Consider the following 14,367-nt stretch of genomic DNA (forward strand, 5'->3'; position numbering starts at 1 on the left):
AAACAACTGTAAATATGATGATATATAAAATAGACAAAACTAATGATTCTCATGCAGAGCAATTCGAAAGATATGCAGCCTAAGTTTTTTTAGCATCAGCTGCCTGCTGAGCAGTGAGCAGCTTAGTATTGTAGTCGAGTCAGTGAAAGGTCGTGTCATGTGTCCATGGAAATTCAGTGATCATTTTTCTTCTAATATGTAAAAGAAAAACTTGCAAATCTCACTGTTGGACAACATTACATAGTAAAATTGACCTAACACTGTATTGGGGACACTTAGATTCAATGTAAGTATATTTGAGCTGACATGGAAATCACATGGTAGTCAGCTCACCGTTGATTTTTGTTAAAGCCAGGTTCAAAGTTTCATTGGGTTGCCCTGTATTAATTTATCCATAGTAGTTTTTTTCATATTTCTTCTTTAAGGGCTAGATTCGGAATTCAAGAATTTAAAATATTGCAGAGATTGCATTTAACGAATCTTTTCTTCATTTATGGACGAAATTAAGAAATTAATAGCTTATGAGTTATGGGTCCCCTTAGAATGCAACAATAATGACCAAAGTTGAAAAGGAGTTTTAGGATTGTGGGGAGAATCATATTATGGTAAATGTGTAGGAGAGCTCCGCGGAAGATCTTGAAGAATTTAAACACCTACAATTCACTATTATATCATATAGAATGCTTATATAATAGTCAATATATGAGCAGCTTCTATTTAACGAAGATATTCGTGTGTATAGTTATGTTTCACTTGGATTTTTTCTAAGTGTTTGTTTTTGTTTACTGTGTGATGTCTTGGCTAAAATGAGCTGTTTCACCGCCTTACTGCGTATGGCAGACTAGTTCTCAATGCTATTCTAACCAATAACAGGTGTTTTCTTGACGTCACACTGTTTGAAAACCAATCGTGGCGGTTTTTACAAATCTAGCCAATGCTGACACTTATTACTTCACTTATCCCTGCTATTTTTCCACCAGTTACCACAGTTTACGTGAAGTTCCGCGGAGGAATATTTTTGCACGTCTCGGATCTCCCTTCAAACTGAAAAGCTCATTTTGCCGTGAAGTATGGAGCAATTAGCAGGACCTTCATCCCGTTCCGACTGTGTCACTTGTGACAATTGCTTTATTTCTTATGGGGATTTTTGTGTACATTATTCAGGGAAAGGTGATTTGCTAATTGCATTTGCTCAACGTCATGGTTTGATTTTGGCAGAGAAAAAGTGCCCTAATTGTGAAAATGTGTGCCGTATAGATTACAACAAATTAGCATTCCGGTGTGATCGTAGTGTGGTTACTCGTAGGAAAAGGAAGAGAAGGTGCAATTTTTTCGTGTCTTGTTTCAAAGGTAAGTTAGATATTGAGACTAATTTGAAGTTTGTGTTCCTTTTTTTGCAAAAGGCGTTTTCATTTGAATTTGTTTCGTTTGAACTGAAACTCAATGTGGCCTTAAGGGGGGGTCGCAGGGGGGCAGAGCCCCCCCCCCCCCCCCCCCCCCCCGGTAGGCCTAGGTAGGGGTATAGGGCCCCATAGGCTAGGTTAGGTGGGTGTCTTAGGTTCGGTGGTGCCCTGAAAATTACTGTGGCCTTAAGGGGGGGTCGCAAGGGGGGGCGGAGCCCCCCCCCCCCCCCCCCCGGTAGGCCTAGGTAGGGGTACATGGCCCCCAGGGTAGGGTAGGTAGTTGTATTAGGTTCGGTAGTGCCCCGAAAAATCACTTTTCTCCTCCTCCCCCCACCCAAAAACCCCGCTTCCCACTGGGGTCCCCCATAATTGTAGTAGTAGGTTTATGCTTACATTTTCTGTGTAAGAGTTAGGTGGTTGTAGGAGGATTATCTCACAGTTTCAAGGTAACTGTAGCTCTAATTTACTGTTTTCTTTCGTTTTCTACTTTTAGAAACTTTTAAATCGAGCGCGGAGCTCTCCTACACATTTACCATAAAGTTATGTAACTTTATTGTTAAGTTAACTTATAAATAGAGGTGGCACATTCAGAAATTAGCTGTAAAACGTAGAATAAGAATGTCGAATGTGAACCGACTTAGGAGAGCTCTGGTGTGCTTCATTCTGTGCCTACTTCAGTAAAGTCATTCATAATCCAGACTTCTTTTAGTGCTCATGTTGTATAAAGGTCAAAATATGGTCTATTCTGGTAGAATTATAGTTTTAGTTTAATACAGGACGAAATTTCCATAGGAAAAAAAAAAAACCTTTTCCTTCATTAAGTATCGGCAAATGAACCGTTCTGCCATTGTCCCTTCCCAACTGACACGTGGTGGGAACCGGTGGTTTAGTTGGAAGGAAAATGGGGAAAATCCTCTTTATTTATGATTTAGATAAACTTGAAATTAATTGCAAACAAAAGGAAAAACAGTTTGTTCCTCAAGGAAATTTGTCCTGAAGGAAAATATTGATTTTAAGTTTTTGCAGTTGACAGTACTCCATAAATTCTGCCCTGTATGCATTATTCAAGGATCTTTGCATTCTATACGTAATCTTATCCTGTGCTTTAACCGACTGCCTTTGCCGTTGTTTTATTTGCAATGACATCAATGGGATGTGTCCTGGCCTAAGGTACCTCCACCTAACCTGACTTAGGTCATAACCTCCCGCCCCCCACCTGTGTCAGGTACAGCATTTCAAAACAGAATACATCGTAGGCTGTGTCTTCTGTTATCTGTAGAAAATGTTGTAATTAAGAGAAAAATAAAAAACTCTGAAGCTCCGTCCACACAATGAACTTTAAGGTGACGTCAGAAGCGTAGAAGCAGCGAACAAAGATCTGTAAAGTTTTTATCAAATTTTGGGAATTTTTACCAAAGCAACGAGACTTGTACCTGGAGGATAAAGATTGGGGAGATGAGTTTGATAAAATCGTTGCCTTAAGTATGAATTTTAAATATAAATCTTACCCGCTGGTTATATAAAAGAGCTGAAGTCCCTGACGCCAGGGCAGAAAATTCAAATCTCGCGCTATCGAAGATACGCCAGGTGTACCAACCGCACCCTAGCGGTAGAACAGGTGGAACTACACACCAACTCCAGTTCTTCTCTCTGCCGTCATAGCTGACTGACATACAGAAGTTCGCTCTCGTGTTTTTACTCTCTTGGGAAGTTGTTTGGTGATGTACAACGTTCTTTTTTGAGTTTAAGCTATCGTTGATTAATTTTCCTTGGTTCTTATCTTGAAATCTTTTTGTTTGAGATTTTCTTTATTGTTTTTTCCCTTACTTTTTGCTTGTCGGTCTCTCACGTTAACTTTAAAATGGCCGACTCCTCCCCTGCTCAGCGTAGGTGTGTTAGTGAGGGTTGTCGTACACGACTTCCTAAGGGATCTATTGATCCTCATTCTATTTGTGTAAAATGTAGGGGTAAATTTTGTTCATTAGATGATAGGTGTAATGAGTGTCTTTCCTTAACTGATGATGATTTTGGTACTTACGATCGTTATGTTAGGAGATTAGAGAGAGATAGACTTAGGCGTAGTTCTTCCCGATCTGTGGATAGAACCTTACCTAATTTACCTGTTCCTAATCCTGTTCCTTCCCCTGTGGTGGTAGATCAGGAACCTACTATGAAGGACATGTTTACTGCTATTTTGTCTCTTGGTGAGAAAGTTGAGTCCTTAGCAGCCGATAGAAATACTATCTTTTCAGAGTTAAAGGTATTGAAAAACCGTGATCCTATCGGAACTGTGGAAAGTGTTTCAGTGTCTGATGTGGTACCGAAGAATCGTGGCTCTCTCGGTGTTGTGACAAGTGTTGATAATGTGGTTAGTGTTGCGGAAGGTGCGTCGACTCGAGTGTCTGATGTGGTACCGAAGAATCGTGACTCTCTCGGTGTTGTGACTAGTGTTGATAATGTGTTTAGTGTTGCGGAGGGTGCGTCGGCACGATCTTGTCGTTCACCTAGCCTTAGACCTCTTTCGAGCTCTCGAACCCATGGGAGAAGTAATGTCGAACGGCTTAAGGGAACGAGAAGCATCATCAATCGTGCAGACGTCCCCTCGAACGTTCCTGTTGCCGTAGCTCAGGTCGTTCACCCTCATCGTAGGAAAGGTGAGGTTCATACGTTATCCCCGTCTTCCGATGAAGGGTCGGGGAGTGAGATCTGGCGGCGAGCGTCGAGACCGCTTAAACGCTCCCATGTTGATTTGGACGCGGCGCGTCAAAACACACAGCGTCGGGAATCGCATGTGCGGCCAGGATGTAGTTCGTGGGGTTCACCGGAACGTTTCCGTTCTCCCAGCGCTTGCACTCCGGCCAAACGTTCAGATCACCGTGTTCGTGCGGATATGATTCCTTCCGATTCGGACCTTGTAACTATTCATGCACCTCCTCTTCCATCGGATTGGCTTTCTTCCCCTGAAATGCGTGGTGACATTAGTGCGAATCTTCCTTCTAGGAGTTCTGTTGATCCGAAATGGACTGCGCTTTTGTCTATGAAGGAACAACTCTCTTCGTTGATGGATTCTTATCAACCAAGTGTTGGCGTTGTGTCTGGGCGTTCGATGTCAGACCAGTTATCGCACAAACGTTCGGTGGTATATGGCCTTGACGAGTTATCACTTAGACGGTCTCCCATTCACAGTGTTCAACGCCAGGTTGATTTTGATGAGTCGCGTCAGAGAGTTTTGGTTGACCAGTTTGCGTTTTCTGGTCGCGGGGAAGAGCGTCGGCGTCGACAAGTGGACGAGACGCGGCAACAATTTGAAGTAGTGGATCGCCCGCGGCAACAACTTTTGGACGCGGCGCGTCAAAACATTGGTTTACAGCGGCGACATCCTGACTCCTTTGATCGCTCGCAGCAACAGTCCTCGGACTTTACGCGACCTCGCGGCGATCTTCAACAGTTACCTTCTGATTTCAAGCGTTCTTCTGTTCAACAACAGTTGAATTCTAAGCGGTCTAAGCAGTTGTTGGTTGAGGATGATCGTCTACATGTCCGTGTTTCGCATCAATCTACTTCTACTTCTCCCCACCAAATTGACTCAGATGTTGGCCTTGACAGGCAGTCCCATCCAGACGTTGTTCCTTCGGTTCAGGCTGCAGCTGTTGCTGCACTGCCAGAAGACGAACCAGAGGAAAAGTCGGATGAGGATAATCCTATTGAGGAAGTCTCTGAGAATGAGGAGGAGAAGCATTATCAGCATGCTGTGGACCTTCGCAAGTTTATGCTTATTTTGACTGGAATTTTCCCGGATTCTTTTACCCCTGTGGCCCCTCGTTCTCCGCCTTCTGAATTCATCTTAGGTAAAGCTACTAAGGTTCCAGTTTACACCAAGATGGTTCTTTCTCGATCTTCTAAGCGGGCCTTGAAGTTAATGGGTTCTTGGTTGGACTCCAAGAAAGCTTTTGGCAAGACGGCCTTTGCCTTTCCTCCCGCTAGGTTAGCCTCTAAATCTAGTGTGTGGTATGAGACTGGTGAAGTGTTGGGCTTGAGTTTTCCTTCGTCTGCCCAAGGGGATTTTTCAAGTTTGGTAGATGCTTCTCGTCGTCTTGCCTTAAGGAAGACGAAGATTTGGTGGTCCATTCCAGAGTTCGACCATTTGCTTAAAGGTCTTTTCAGGGCCTTCGAAGTTTTTAATTTTTTGGACTGGGCTTTGGGGGCTTTGAGTAAGAGGGTCTCTGATATGACGGAAACGGACACTAGTGGTTTGGTTCATTTGATGTCCTGCTTGGACAAAGGTGTGAGAGATGGCTCCAACGAACTTGCTGCCTTGTTTACAGCTGGAATTCTCAAGAAAAGGGCCACGATGTGCTCCTTCCTCTCCGCAGGAGTGTCTCCCTATCAGAAGACAGGCCTTCTTTTCGCACCTTTGTCTAATTCTTTATTTCCTCAGGAATTAGTGGGCGAGGTGGCTACTGCTCTCACTCAGAAGGCCACACATGACTTAGTTACTCATTCGACTAGGAAAGTTTTGCCTCCGTCTTTCTCCTCTCGAAAACCTAAGGAATCTTCTTCTGGGTTTCGTCCTCAGTCCTTTCGTGGGAAGCCCTCTGGGAGAGGCTCTTTTAAACCAGAAGGAAGGAAACCTAGAGGCAGAGGGGGCAAGTCCGGCCGAGGTAAAGTCTGACTGCCCTCTCCTTCAGACAGCAGTGGGGGCCAGGTTGACTCACTTTTGGGAAGCTTGGGAGAGGAATGGAGCGGACCCCTGGTCCGTCCAGGTGTTAAAGGAAGGCTACAAGATCCCCTTCCTGACCAATCCTCCTTTAGTCACAGATCCAGTGGATCTTTCGCCCAAATACAGAGAGGGTCCCAAGAAACAAGCCATGCTTCTACAGATGTCTCTTTTATTAGAGAAACGAGCAATAGAGGAAGTGCAAGATGTTACGTCTCCGGGGTTTTACAACCGCCTTTTTCTAGTACCCAAGAGTTCCGGGGGGTGGAGACCGGTTCTGGACGTAAGTGTGCTCAATGGTTACGTCCAAAACTCGACGTTCACCATGGAGACTCAGAAAACAGTTCTGGCAGCTGTGAGGAAGGACGATTGGATGGTCTCTTTAGATCTTCAGGATGCCTATTTCCACCTTCCGATTCATCCCAGCTGCAGACGTTATCTGAGGTTCATGGACGGAAACAAGGTCTTCCAGTTCAGGGCTCTTTGTTTCGGACTTTGCACGGCTCCTCTATTGTTCACCAAGATCATGCTGAACGTGGCAAGCATGCTGCATTTGAGGGGAATCAGGGCCTCTCTGTATCTGGACGATTGGCTGATAAGAGCCTCCTCAGCCGATTGTTGTTTGAAGGACCTCAAGATGACTTTGGATCTCTCCAGAGAACTGGGTCTCCTGGTGAGCTCGAAAAAATCACAACTCATTCCATCCCAGGAGATTCTTTATTTGGGGATGGAGATTCACAGTCGGAGTTTTCGGGCTTTTCCGTCGTCGGTGAGAATCCAAGCAGCCCTCCTAAAAGTACAAACGTTCCTGAAGAGAGATCTTTGCTCCGTCAGAGATTGGATGAGCCTTCTGGGGACTCTCTCGTCGTTAGAGAAGTTCGTGACCCTGGGGAAGTTGTTCTTGCGTCCTCTTCAGTTTCATCTCAACCGCCATTGGAAGAAAGGGGACAGCCTCGACAGGGATTGCATTCCCATCTCGACTTCCATCAAGTCTCATCTTCAATGGTGGAACAACGAGCCCAGACTGAAAGAAGGCTTGTCTTTACTTCAGAGGAACCCAAACCTCGTGTTGTGTTGCGACGCCTCCAACTCGGGGTGGGGAGCCACTCTAGAGAAGCAGGAACTTTCGGGGACTTGGACGGTAGAGCAAACCTCTCTCCACATCAATCAAAAAGAGCTTTTAGCTATTCATCTGGCTCTCATCGGCTTCGAAAAGCAGATCAGGGGCAAGGTAGTCCAAGTCAATTCGGACAGCACGACAGCTCTGGCCTATATTGCGAAACAAGGCGGGACCCACTCTTGGCCTCTGTTCGAGATTGCAAGACTGCTCCTCATCTGGGCGGAGGAAAGGAAGGTGACTCTTTTGACGCGGTTCATCCAGGGAGTCAACAATGTGAGCGCAGACAGACTCAGCAGGAAAGGTCAGGTTCTCTCCACAGAATGGATTCTGCACCCGGACATCTGCAAGAGTCTGTGGCGGTTATGGGGTCGACCTCTCGTGGATCTCTTTGCCACCGCGAAGACCAAACGACTAGAGTGTTATTGCTCTCCGGTTCCAGATCCCGAAGCTTTTCACATAGACGCTTTTCTGATGAACTGGTCACACATGGAGGTTTATGCCTTTCCTCCGTTCAAGATCCTTTACAAAGTGATTCAGAAGTTCGTTTCACACGAGGAGACCAGAATGACTCTGATAGCTCCGTTCTGGCCGTCAAGGAGCTGGTTTCCAGAGGTACTGGAATGGATGGTGGATGTCCCGAGAAGCCTTCCCATGAGACCCGATCTTCTCAGACAACCTCACTTGGCCCGAAATCATCAAAACCTCCGAGCTCTACGTCTGACTGCCTTCAGACTATCGAAAAACTCGCTAGAGCTAGAGGATTTTCGAAGAAGGCAGCCAAGGCAATTGCAAGGGCAAGAAGGTCTTCAACCATCAAGGTGTATCAGTCCAAGTGGGAGTTGTTCAGGGAATGGTGTAGAACTAACGCGATTTCCTCTTCCAGTACATCGCTTTCCCAAATAGCAGATTTTTTCTTGGACCTTAAAACTAAGCATAACTTCTCGTCATCAACTATTAAAGGTTACAGGAGTATGTTGGCGACGGTTTTTCGACACAGGAACCTAGACCTTTCTGATAATAAGGATCTACGAGATTTACTTAGGTCTTTTGATACGACCAAGATGATTCAAACGGCTCCCATCGCCTGGAATTTGGATGTTGTCCTTAAATTTCTCATGAGTGACAGATTTGAGCCTTTACACTCGGCTTCATTTAAGGACTTAACCTTGAAAACCCTTTTTCTAGTTACCCTCGCCACTGCGAAAAGAGTTAGTGAAGTTCACGCTTTAAGCAAGAACATTGGTTTTCGGAATGGGAAAGCCATTTGTTCTTTGCAACTGGGGTTTCTGGCCAAGAACGAAAACCCTTCTCGACCATGGCCCAAATCCTTCGAGATTTCTAACCTTTCGGATTTGGCTGGCGATGAATTGGAAAGGGTTCTCTGTCCAGTTAGAGCTCTACGTTGTTATGTGGACAGAACTAAGAATCTGAGAGGTAACTCAGACGCTCTGTGGTGTGCAGTTCGGAAACCCTCGATGCCCATGTCCAAGAATGCCTTGTCTTTTTTCGTTAGATTGTTGATTCGAGAAGCTCATGCTCAGTGTGATGAGTCGGATCAGAGGCTCCTCAAAGTCAAGACACATGAAGTCAGAGCGGTAGCGACTTCAGTGGCCTTTAAACAGAACCGTTCTCTGCAAAGTCTGATGGATACAACATTTTGGAGAAGTAAGTCTGTTTTTGCATCCCATTATTTGAAGAATGTTCAGACTCGCTATGAGGACCTTTTTACGTTGGGTCCTTTTATAGCTGCTAATGCGATAGTAGGTGAATGATCTACCACTACGTTCCCTTTTTTCCTAATACCCCTTTTCTATCTCTTGGAACTCGTTTTTTATGGTTGTTTGTGGAGATTGGGCGTCAGTCTTCCGCAATCTTTGATTTGGCTAGGTGGTCATTTTGTTCCTTGAGTGCACCCGGAACAAGGGTATTGGTTGAGGTCCTGTCATGTTATAGGTGTTTGTACCGTTTGACAGCTCCTAGAGATTTTCAGCCCGAGTGGATTACTGGATCTCTTAAGGATAGCGGACGAAATGAGGCAGAGTATCATTGCTGTCAGCTTCCTTATCAGGTGAGAACTGCTTAAGTTTATTGTATGTAACCCTTAAGTGAATTTTCTGTATGTAGCTGTCTCTGACCCGCCACCAAGGGGTGTCAATCAGCTCTTTTATATAACCAGCGGGTAAGTTTTATATTTAAAAATGATATTTTCATAATAAAATAAATTTTTGAATATACTTACCCGCTGGTTATATAAATTTAACACCCTCCCTCCTCCCCTCTAGAGACTACCTATGGTATGGCTATGAGGCATGGAAGAACTGGAGTTGGTGTGTAGTTCCACCTGTTCTACCGCTAGGGTGCGGTTGGTACACCTGGCGTATCTTCGATAGCGCGAGATTTGAATTTTCTGCCCTGGCGTCAGGGACTTCAGCTCTTTTATATAACCAGCGGGTAAGTATATTCAAAAATTTATTTTATTATGAAAATATCATGTTAGGTTTTTTTCACCAATTCTGTATAGACAAAACAAATTGGTTTTATTTTATTATAGTTCCGGTCAGAACAACATTTTCTAATAAAAAAAAATACTTTTTTAATAGGAAAACTCCCAATTTCAACAAAAAAGACATTTATTTTTGGTGCTAATGAATAATTTGTGAGATATACCGTAATATATCCGCCGATAATGGCCGCCACCGGAAATCCTTTTATTGTATTGAAGTGGTGCATAGTTGCATCTTGTTAACAGGAAAAGGAATGTTTCCTGTAATGGGGCTTCAGCAGAAATATCCAGTTTCGAGATGAGATTATTAAATGTCTTTGGATCCATTCTCGTATAATATGTGAAATCTAGTTCCTATTCGCTTCCCAACTCCCACCAGTATTACTGTTACAAGACTTCCCAAATTTTCTTACCTCTGCACCCAATTTTCTTCCTTTCTTATTTTTTCTAGTACACACAAAAAAAAAAAACTTTTTGCACGTACGACTATTTTCTCGTTACTCGTACACCAATCACTCGTGCTGCCATCACTAGTCACCACCACCAGGAGGCTCTCACTGTCCAACTGTCATTGTTTTGACGCAAGCATAAAGGCCTTTACTGATCTTTGTTCGATGAGATGAAAAGTTCAGCGAACAATGCAATTTGGAGGTAGTAGGTTGGCCAGGGCACCAGCTGCCCATTGAGATACTACTGCTTGAGATTTAGTGGGTCCTTTGACTAGCCAGACAGTACTACATTGGATCCTTGTCTCTGGTTACGGTTCTTTCCCTTTGTCTACAGACACCGAATAGTCTGGCTTATTTTTTACAGATTCTCCTCTGTCCTCATATACCTGACAACACTGAGATTACCAAACAATTCTTCTTCACCCAAGGGGTTAACTACGGCAATGTAGTTCAGTGGCTACTTTCCTCTTGGTGAGGGTAGAGGAGACTTTAGCTATGGTAAGCAGCTCTTCTAGGAGGACACTTGAAAATCAAACCATTGTTCTCTAGTCTTGGGTAGTGCTATAGCCTCTGTACCATGGTCTTCCACTGTCTTGGGTTAGAGCTCTCTTGCTTGAGGGTACACTCGGGCACACTGTTGTATCTAGTTTCTCTTCCTTTTGTTTTGTTGAAGTTTTTATTGTTTATGTAGGAAATATTTATTTTAATGTTATTACTTTTCTTGAAATATTTTATTTTTCCTTGTTTACTTTTCTCACTGTTGGGGCCCCTGGGCTTATAGCATCCTGCTTTTCTAACTAGGGTTGTAGCTTAGCATTTAATAATAATAATATTCCATACAGTTATTCAATAGGGGGAAAATACGATGAAATTGGAGGACTTATCCGGAAATAAATATAATACTCGAGTATCCTTGTTATACTGTACTGTACTCTCAAATAGCCGAGTACTTTGTTTCATGAAGTTGTAACTTTACAAAAATTTCCAAAATTTCCAGAATGTACCTTTCCCTTTCCCTTACCCTTTCCCTTTCTCTTTCTCTTTCCCTTTCCCTTTCTTTCCCTTTCCCTTTCCCTTTCTCTTTCCCTTTCTTTCCCTTTCCCTTTCCCTTTCTCTTTCCCTTTCTTTCCCTTTCCCTTTCCCTTTCTCTTTCCCTTTCTTTCCCTTTCCCTTTCCCTTTCTCTTTCCCTTTCTTTCCCTTTCCCTTTCCCTTTCCCTTTCTTTCCCTTACCCTTTCCCTTTCCCTTTCCCTTTCCTTTAACCTTTCCCTTTCTTAAATGTGATGCATTTCAAACTTCATTTTCACACCATGTTTAAACTTCACTTCTAGGCTTCACTTCCAAATTTCACATCCAAACATCATTTTCAAACTTTACGGTCAAACCTCACTTTCAAACTACATTCAAACCTTGCTTCCAAACTATGTTCAAACTTTGCTTTCAAACTCTATGCTCAAACTTTGCTTCAAAACATTACGTCTAAACCTCGCTTTCAAACTTTACGTTCAAACCTTGCTTTCAAACTTTACGTTCAAACCTTGCTTTCAAACGTTACGTTCAAACCTCGCTCTCAAACATTAGGTTCAAATCTCACTTAACAAACCATGCTTAAAAGTTCAACGTTCACACCTCACTTTTTAATTTTGTTCAAACCTTATCTTCAAACTATACTTTCAGACCTTACCTTCAAATATTACATTCTAACCTTGCTCTCAAACATTACGTTCAAACTTTGCTCAGATATTACGTTTAGACCTCTTTCAAACTTTACGTTTAGACCTCTTTCAAACTTATGTTCAAACCTCGCTCTCAAATACTACGTTCAAACCTCGCTCTCAAACACTACGTTCAAACCTCGCTCTCAAGCACTACGTTCAAACCTCGCTCTCAAACACTACGTTCAAACCTCGCTCTCAAACACTACTTTAAAACCTCGCTCTCAAATACTACGTTCAAACCTCGCTCTCAAACACTACGTTCAAACCTCGCTCTAAAACACTACTTTCAAACCTCGCTCTCAAACACTACGTTCAAACCTCGCTCTACCTCGTTTTCAGACTTTTCATTTAATCCTCACTTTGAAACATTGGTCTAACCTTGCTTTCAAACACCACATTCAAACATCACTTTCAAACTTTACATTCTAGCCTTGCTTTCAAACATGTTCAAACCTTGCGTTTAAATTATATTCATACTGTATGTTCAAATTGTGTTTTCAAACATTATGTTAAAATTTCGCTTTCAATCATTACTTTCAAATCTCGCTTTCGAACTTTACATTCAAACCCCTCTCTCAAACTTCACGTTCAAACCGCACTTTCGAACTTTACGTTCAAACCCCTCTTTCAAACTTTACGTTCTAACCTCGCTTCCAAACATTAGGTTCAAAACTCGATTGCAAACTTTGTTTAAACCTCGCTTGCTAACATTACGTTCAAACCTTGCTCTTGAACATTACTTTCAAACCTCGCTCTCAAATTTTGTTCTAAACCTTGCTTTCAAACATTAAGTTGAAGCCTCGCTTTCAAACTTTAGGTTCAAGCCTCGCTTTCAAACTTACGTTCAAATTTTGCTTTTAAACTGTATGTTCAAATCTTGCTTTCAAACTACTTTTTAACCTCACCCTCAAGCACTACATTCAAACCTCGTTTTCAGACTTTACATTCAAACCTCACTCTCAAACGCTACGTTCAAACCTCGCTCTCAAACACTACGGTCAAACCTCACTTTCAAACTTTATGTTCTAAGAATTTACGTTCAAACCTTGCTTTTAAACATTACGGTCAAACTGGATGTTCGAACTTCGCTTTCAAACATTAAGCTAGAATGTCGCTCTCAAACATTGTTCAAACATTAAGCTAGAACGTCGCTCTCAAACATTGTTTAAACCTCGCTTTCAACCTTTATGTTCAAACCTCACTTTCAAACATTTGCCTTCAAGCATTACTGTACATTGTTTCGTGGACAACTGTGGTGGATTCCGATCAACTGGTTTCCTTTCCTATTCCTGTCTTCCCTGTGTCTTTTTAGTTTTCCACATCATAAAATATGCTTTTGTCCTTTTTTTTTTTAATGTTGTATGCAGTATATCATCCTGAGAAGAGTAGTGCCACCAGCACACTACAAGTGGTTCACTGTAGGCATCCTTTTTAACCTTCTGCTATACAGTACCTCCATTCCCACTTCCTTTCTTGCATCTGGCTCTCCAACCTCTCTGCTTGTCCTTCATACTGCAACTATGGGGTTTTCCCACATGTTACACGTCTGCTTGAAGGCTTCCCAAGCCCCAATTCTCTAATCCAATCTAACCAGATTATCCTTATTACATTATGTTTTGATTCTTATTTTTATTCTCCAGGGAACCAATTCAATGTTTATCAAGAGCAGAAAGGAAACAAGCCACGACACGACATGGAAGCTGCTGCCGATGGCCTCGGGTCACATAGAAGCTTGGTCTAGTCTAACCTCCTAGAACTACTTCTCAATTGTGAACCGAACGTCACACCATCTCCTGTCTGGACTCTTGCCAGTATCAGCATGTGAGTATCACTGGGTCATATTTCTGTAACTGTACACATTCTCAAGCTCTGATTTCCTTCTCAAGTTAGGTGTAACATTTTATCTGCACATACTTGCATTCTCTAAAGATCATAGATATGTTCCTGAAAATCCAGAATTAAAACGCCACATAATGTGTTTCATGCAGATGGAACCAAAATCTTCTCTGGTTTAGAATCTCTTTTCTTTACTCTGACTCTTCGTTATTGGATTTTTCAGAGACGCCAATAACAAAGGATGGCATCAGTTTAATAAAACAGGATTTGCAAAGGACTTGAAAAGCCTGTTGTCTCCCAAAGACATGTCTACAGAAAGGGAAGCAGTGCACGGATAGCTCTTCCTGCCACTTTTAGGTAGGAATTATGTAATGGATTTCTCTGTTACTCCCAATCAGTACTAAAACTCCAGAAATTCATCTTTTCAATCATCAGGAATATTTTTCAACTGATAATTCAAATGGATTAACTAACTAAATCCAGTTCATCGTCACTGATTTCAGTAATATATCAGCTGGAATCACTTTCTGATGTCATCAAATGCTGAGAAGTTTCATTCTTTGCACCTTGTCTTCACCACCAAAAATGGATGACATTTGATCAAAAGCTGATACATTTCTTA

General features: G+C 42.6%; 1 long non-coding RNA gene across 3 annotated transcripts in view; it reads left to right on the forward strand.

The window, feature by feature from the left end:
• LOC137618696 (uncharacterized) overlaps nt 1–14,367 on the forward strand; it is a 408,492-nt gene that overhangs the window by 366,739 nt on the left and 27,386 nt on the right. Inside the window, exons 1-3 of one of the 3 annotated variants that reach the window (XR_011039798.1) lie at nt 131–286; nt 13,550–13,730; nt 13,969–14,102. This is a non-coding gene — a long non-coding RNA (uncharacterized lncRNA). Of the gene's footprint in view, nt 1–130; nt 287–13,549; nt 13,731–13,968; nt 14,103–14,367 lie in introns of those variants that run through there. The other 2 variants (XR_011039797.1, XR_011039799.1) reach the window with 2 other exon arrangements.

The sequence above is a fragment of the Palaemon carinicauda genome, chromosome 25, assembly GCF_036898095.1.
Source record: "Palaemon carinicauda isolate YSFRI2023 chromosome 25, ASM3689809v2, whole genome shotgun sequence".
In the NCBI taxonomy this organism is placed as follows: Eukaryota; Metazoa; Arthropoda; class Malacostraca; order Decapoda; family Palaemonidae; genus Palaemon; species Palaemon carinicauda.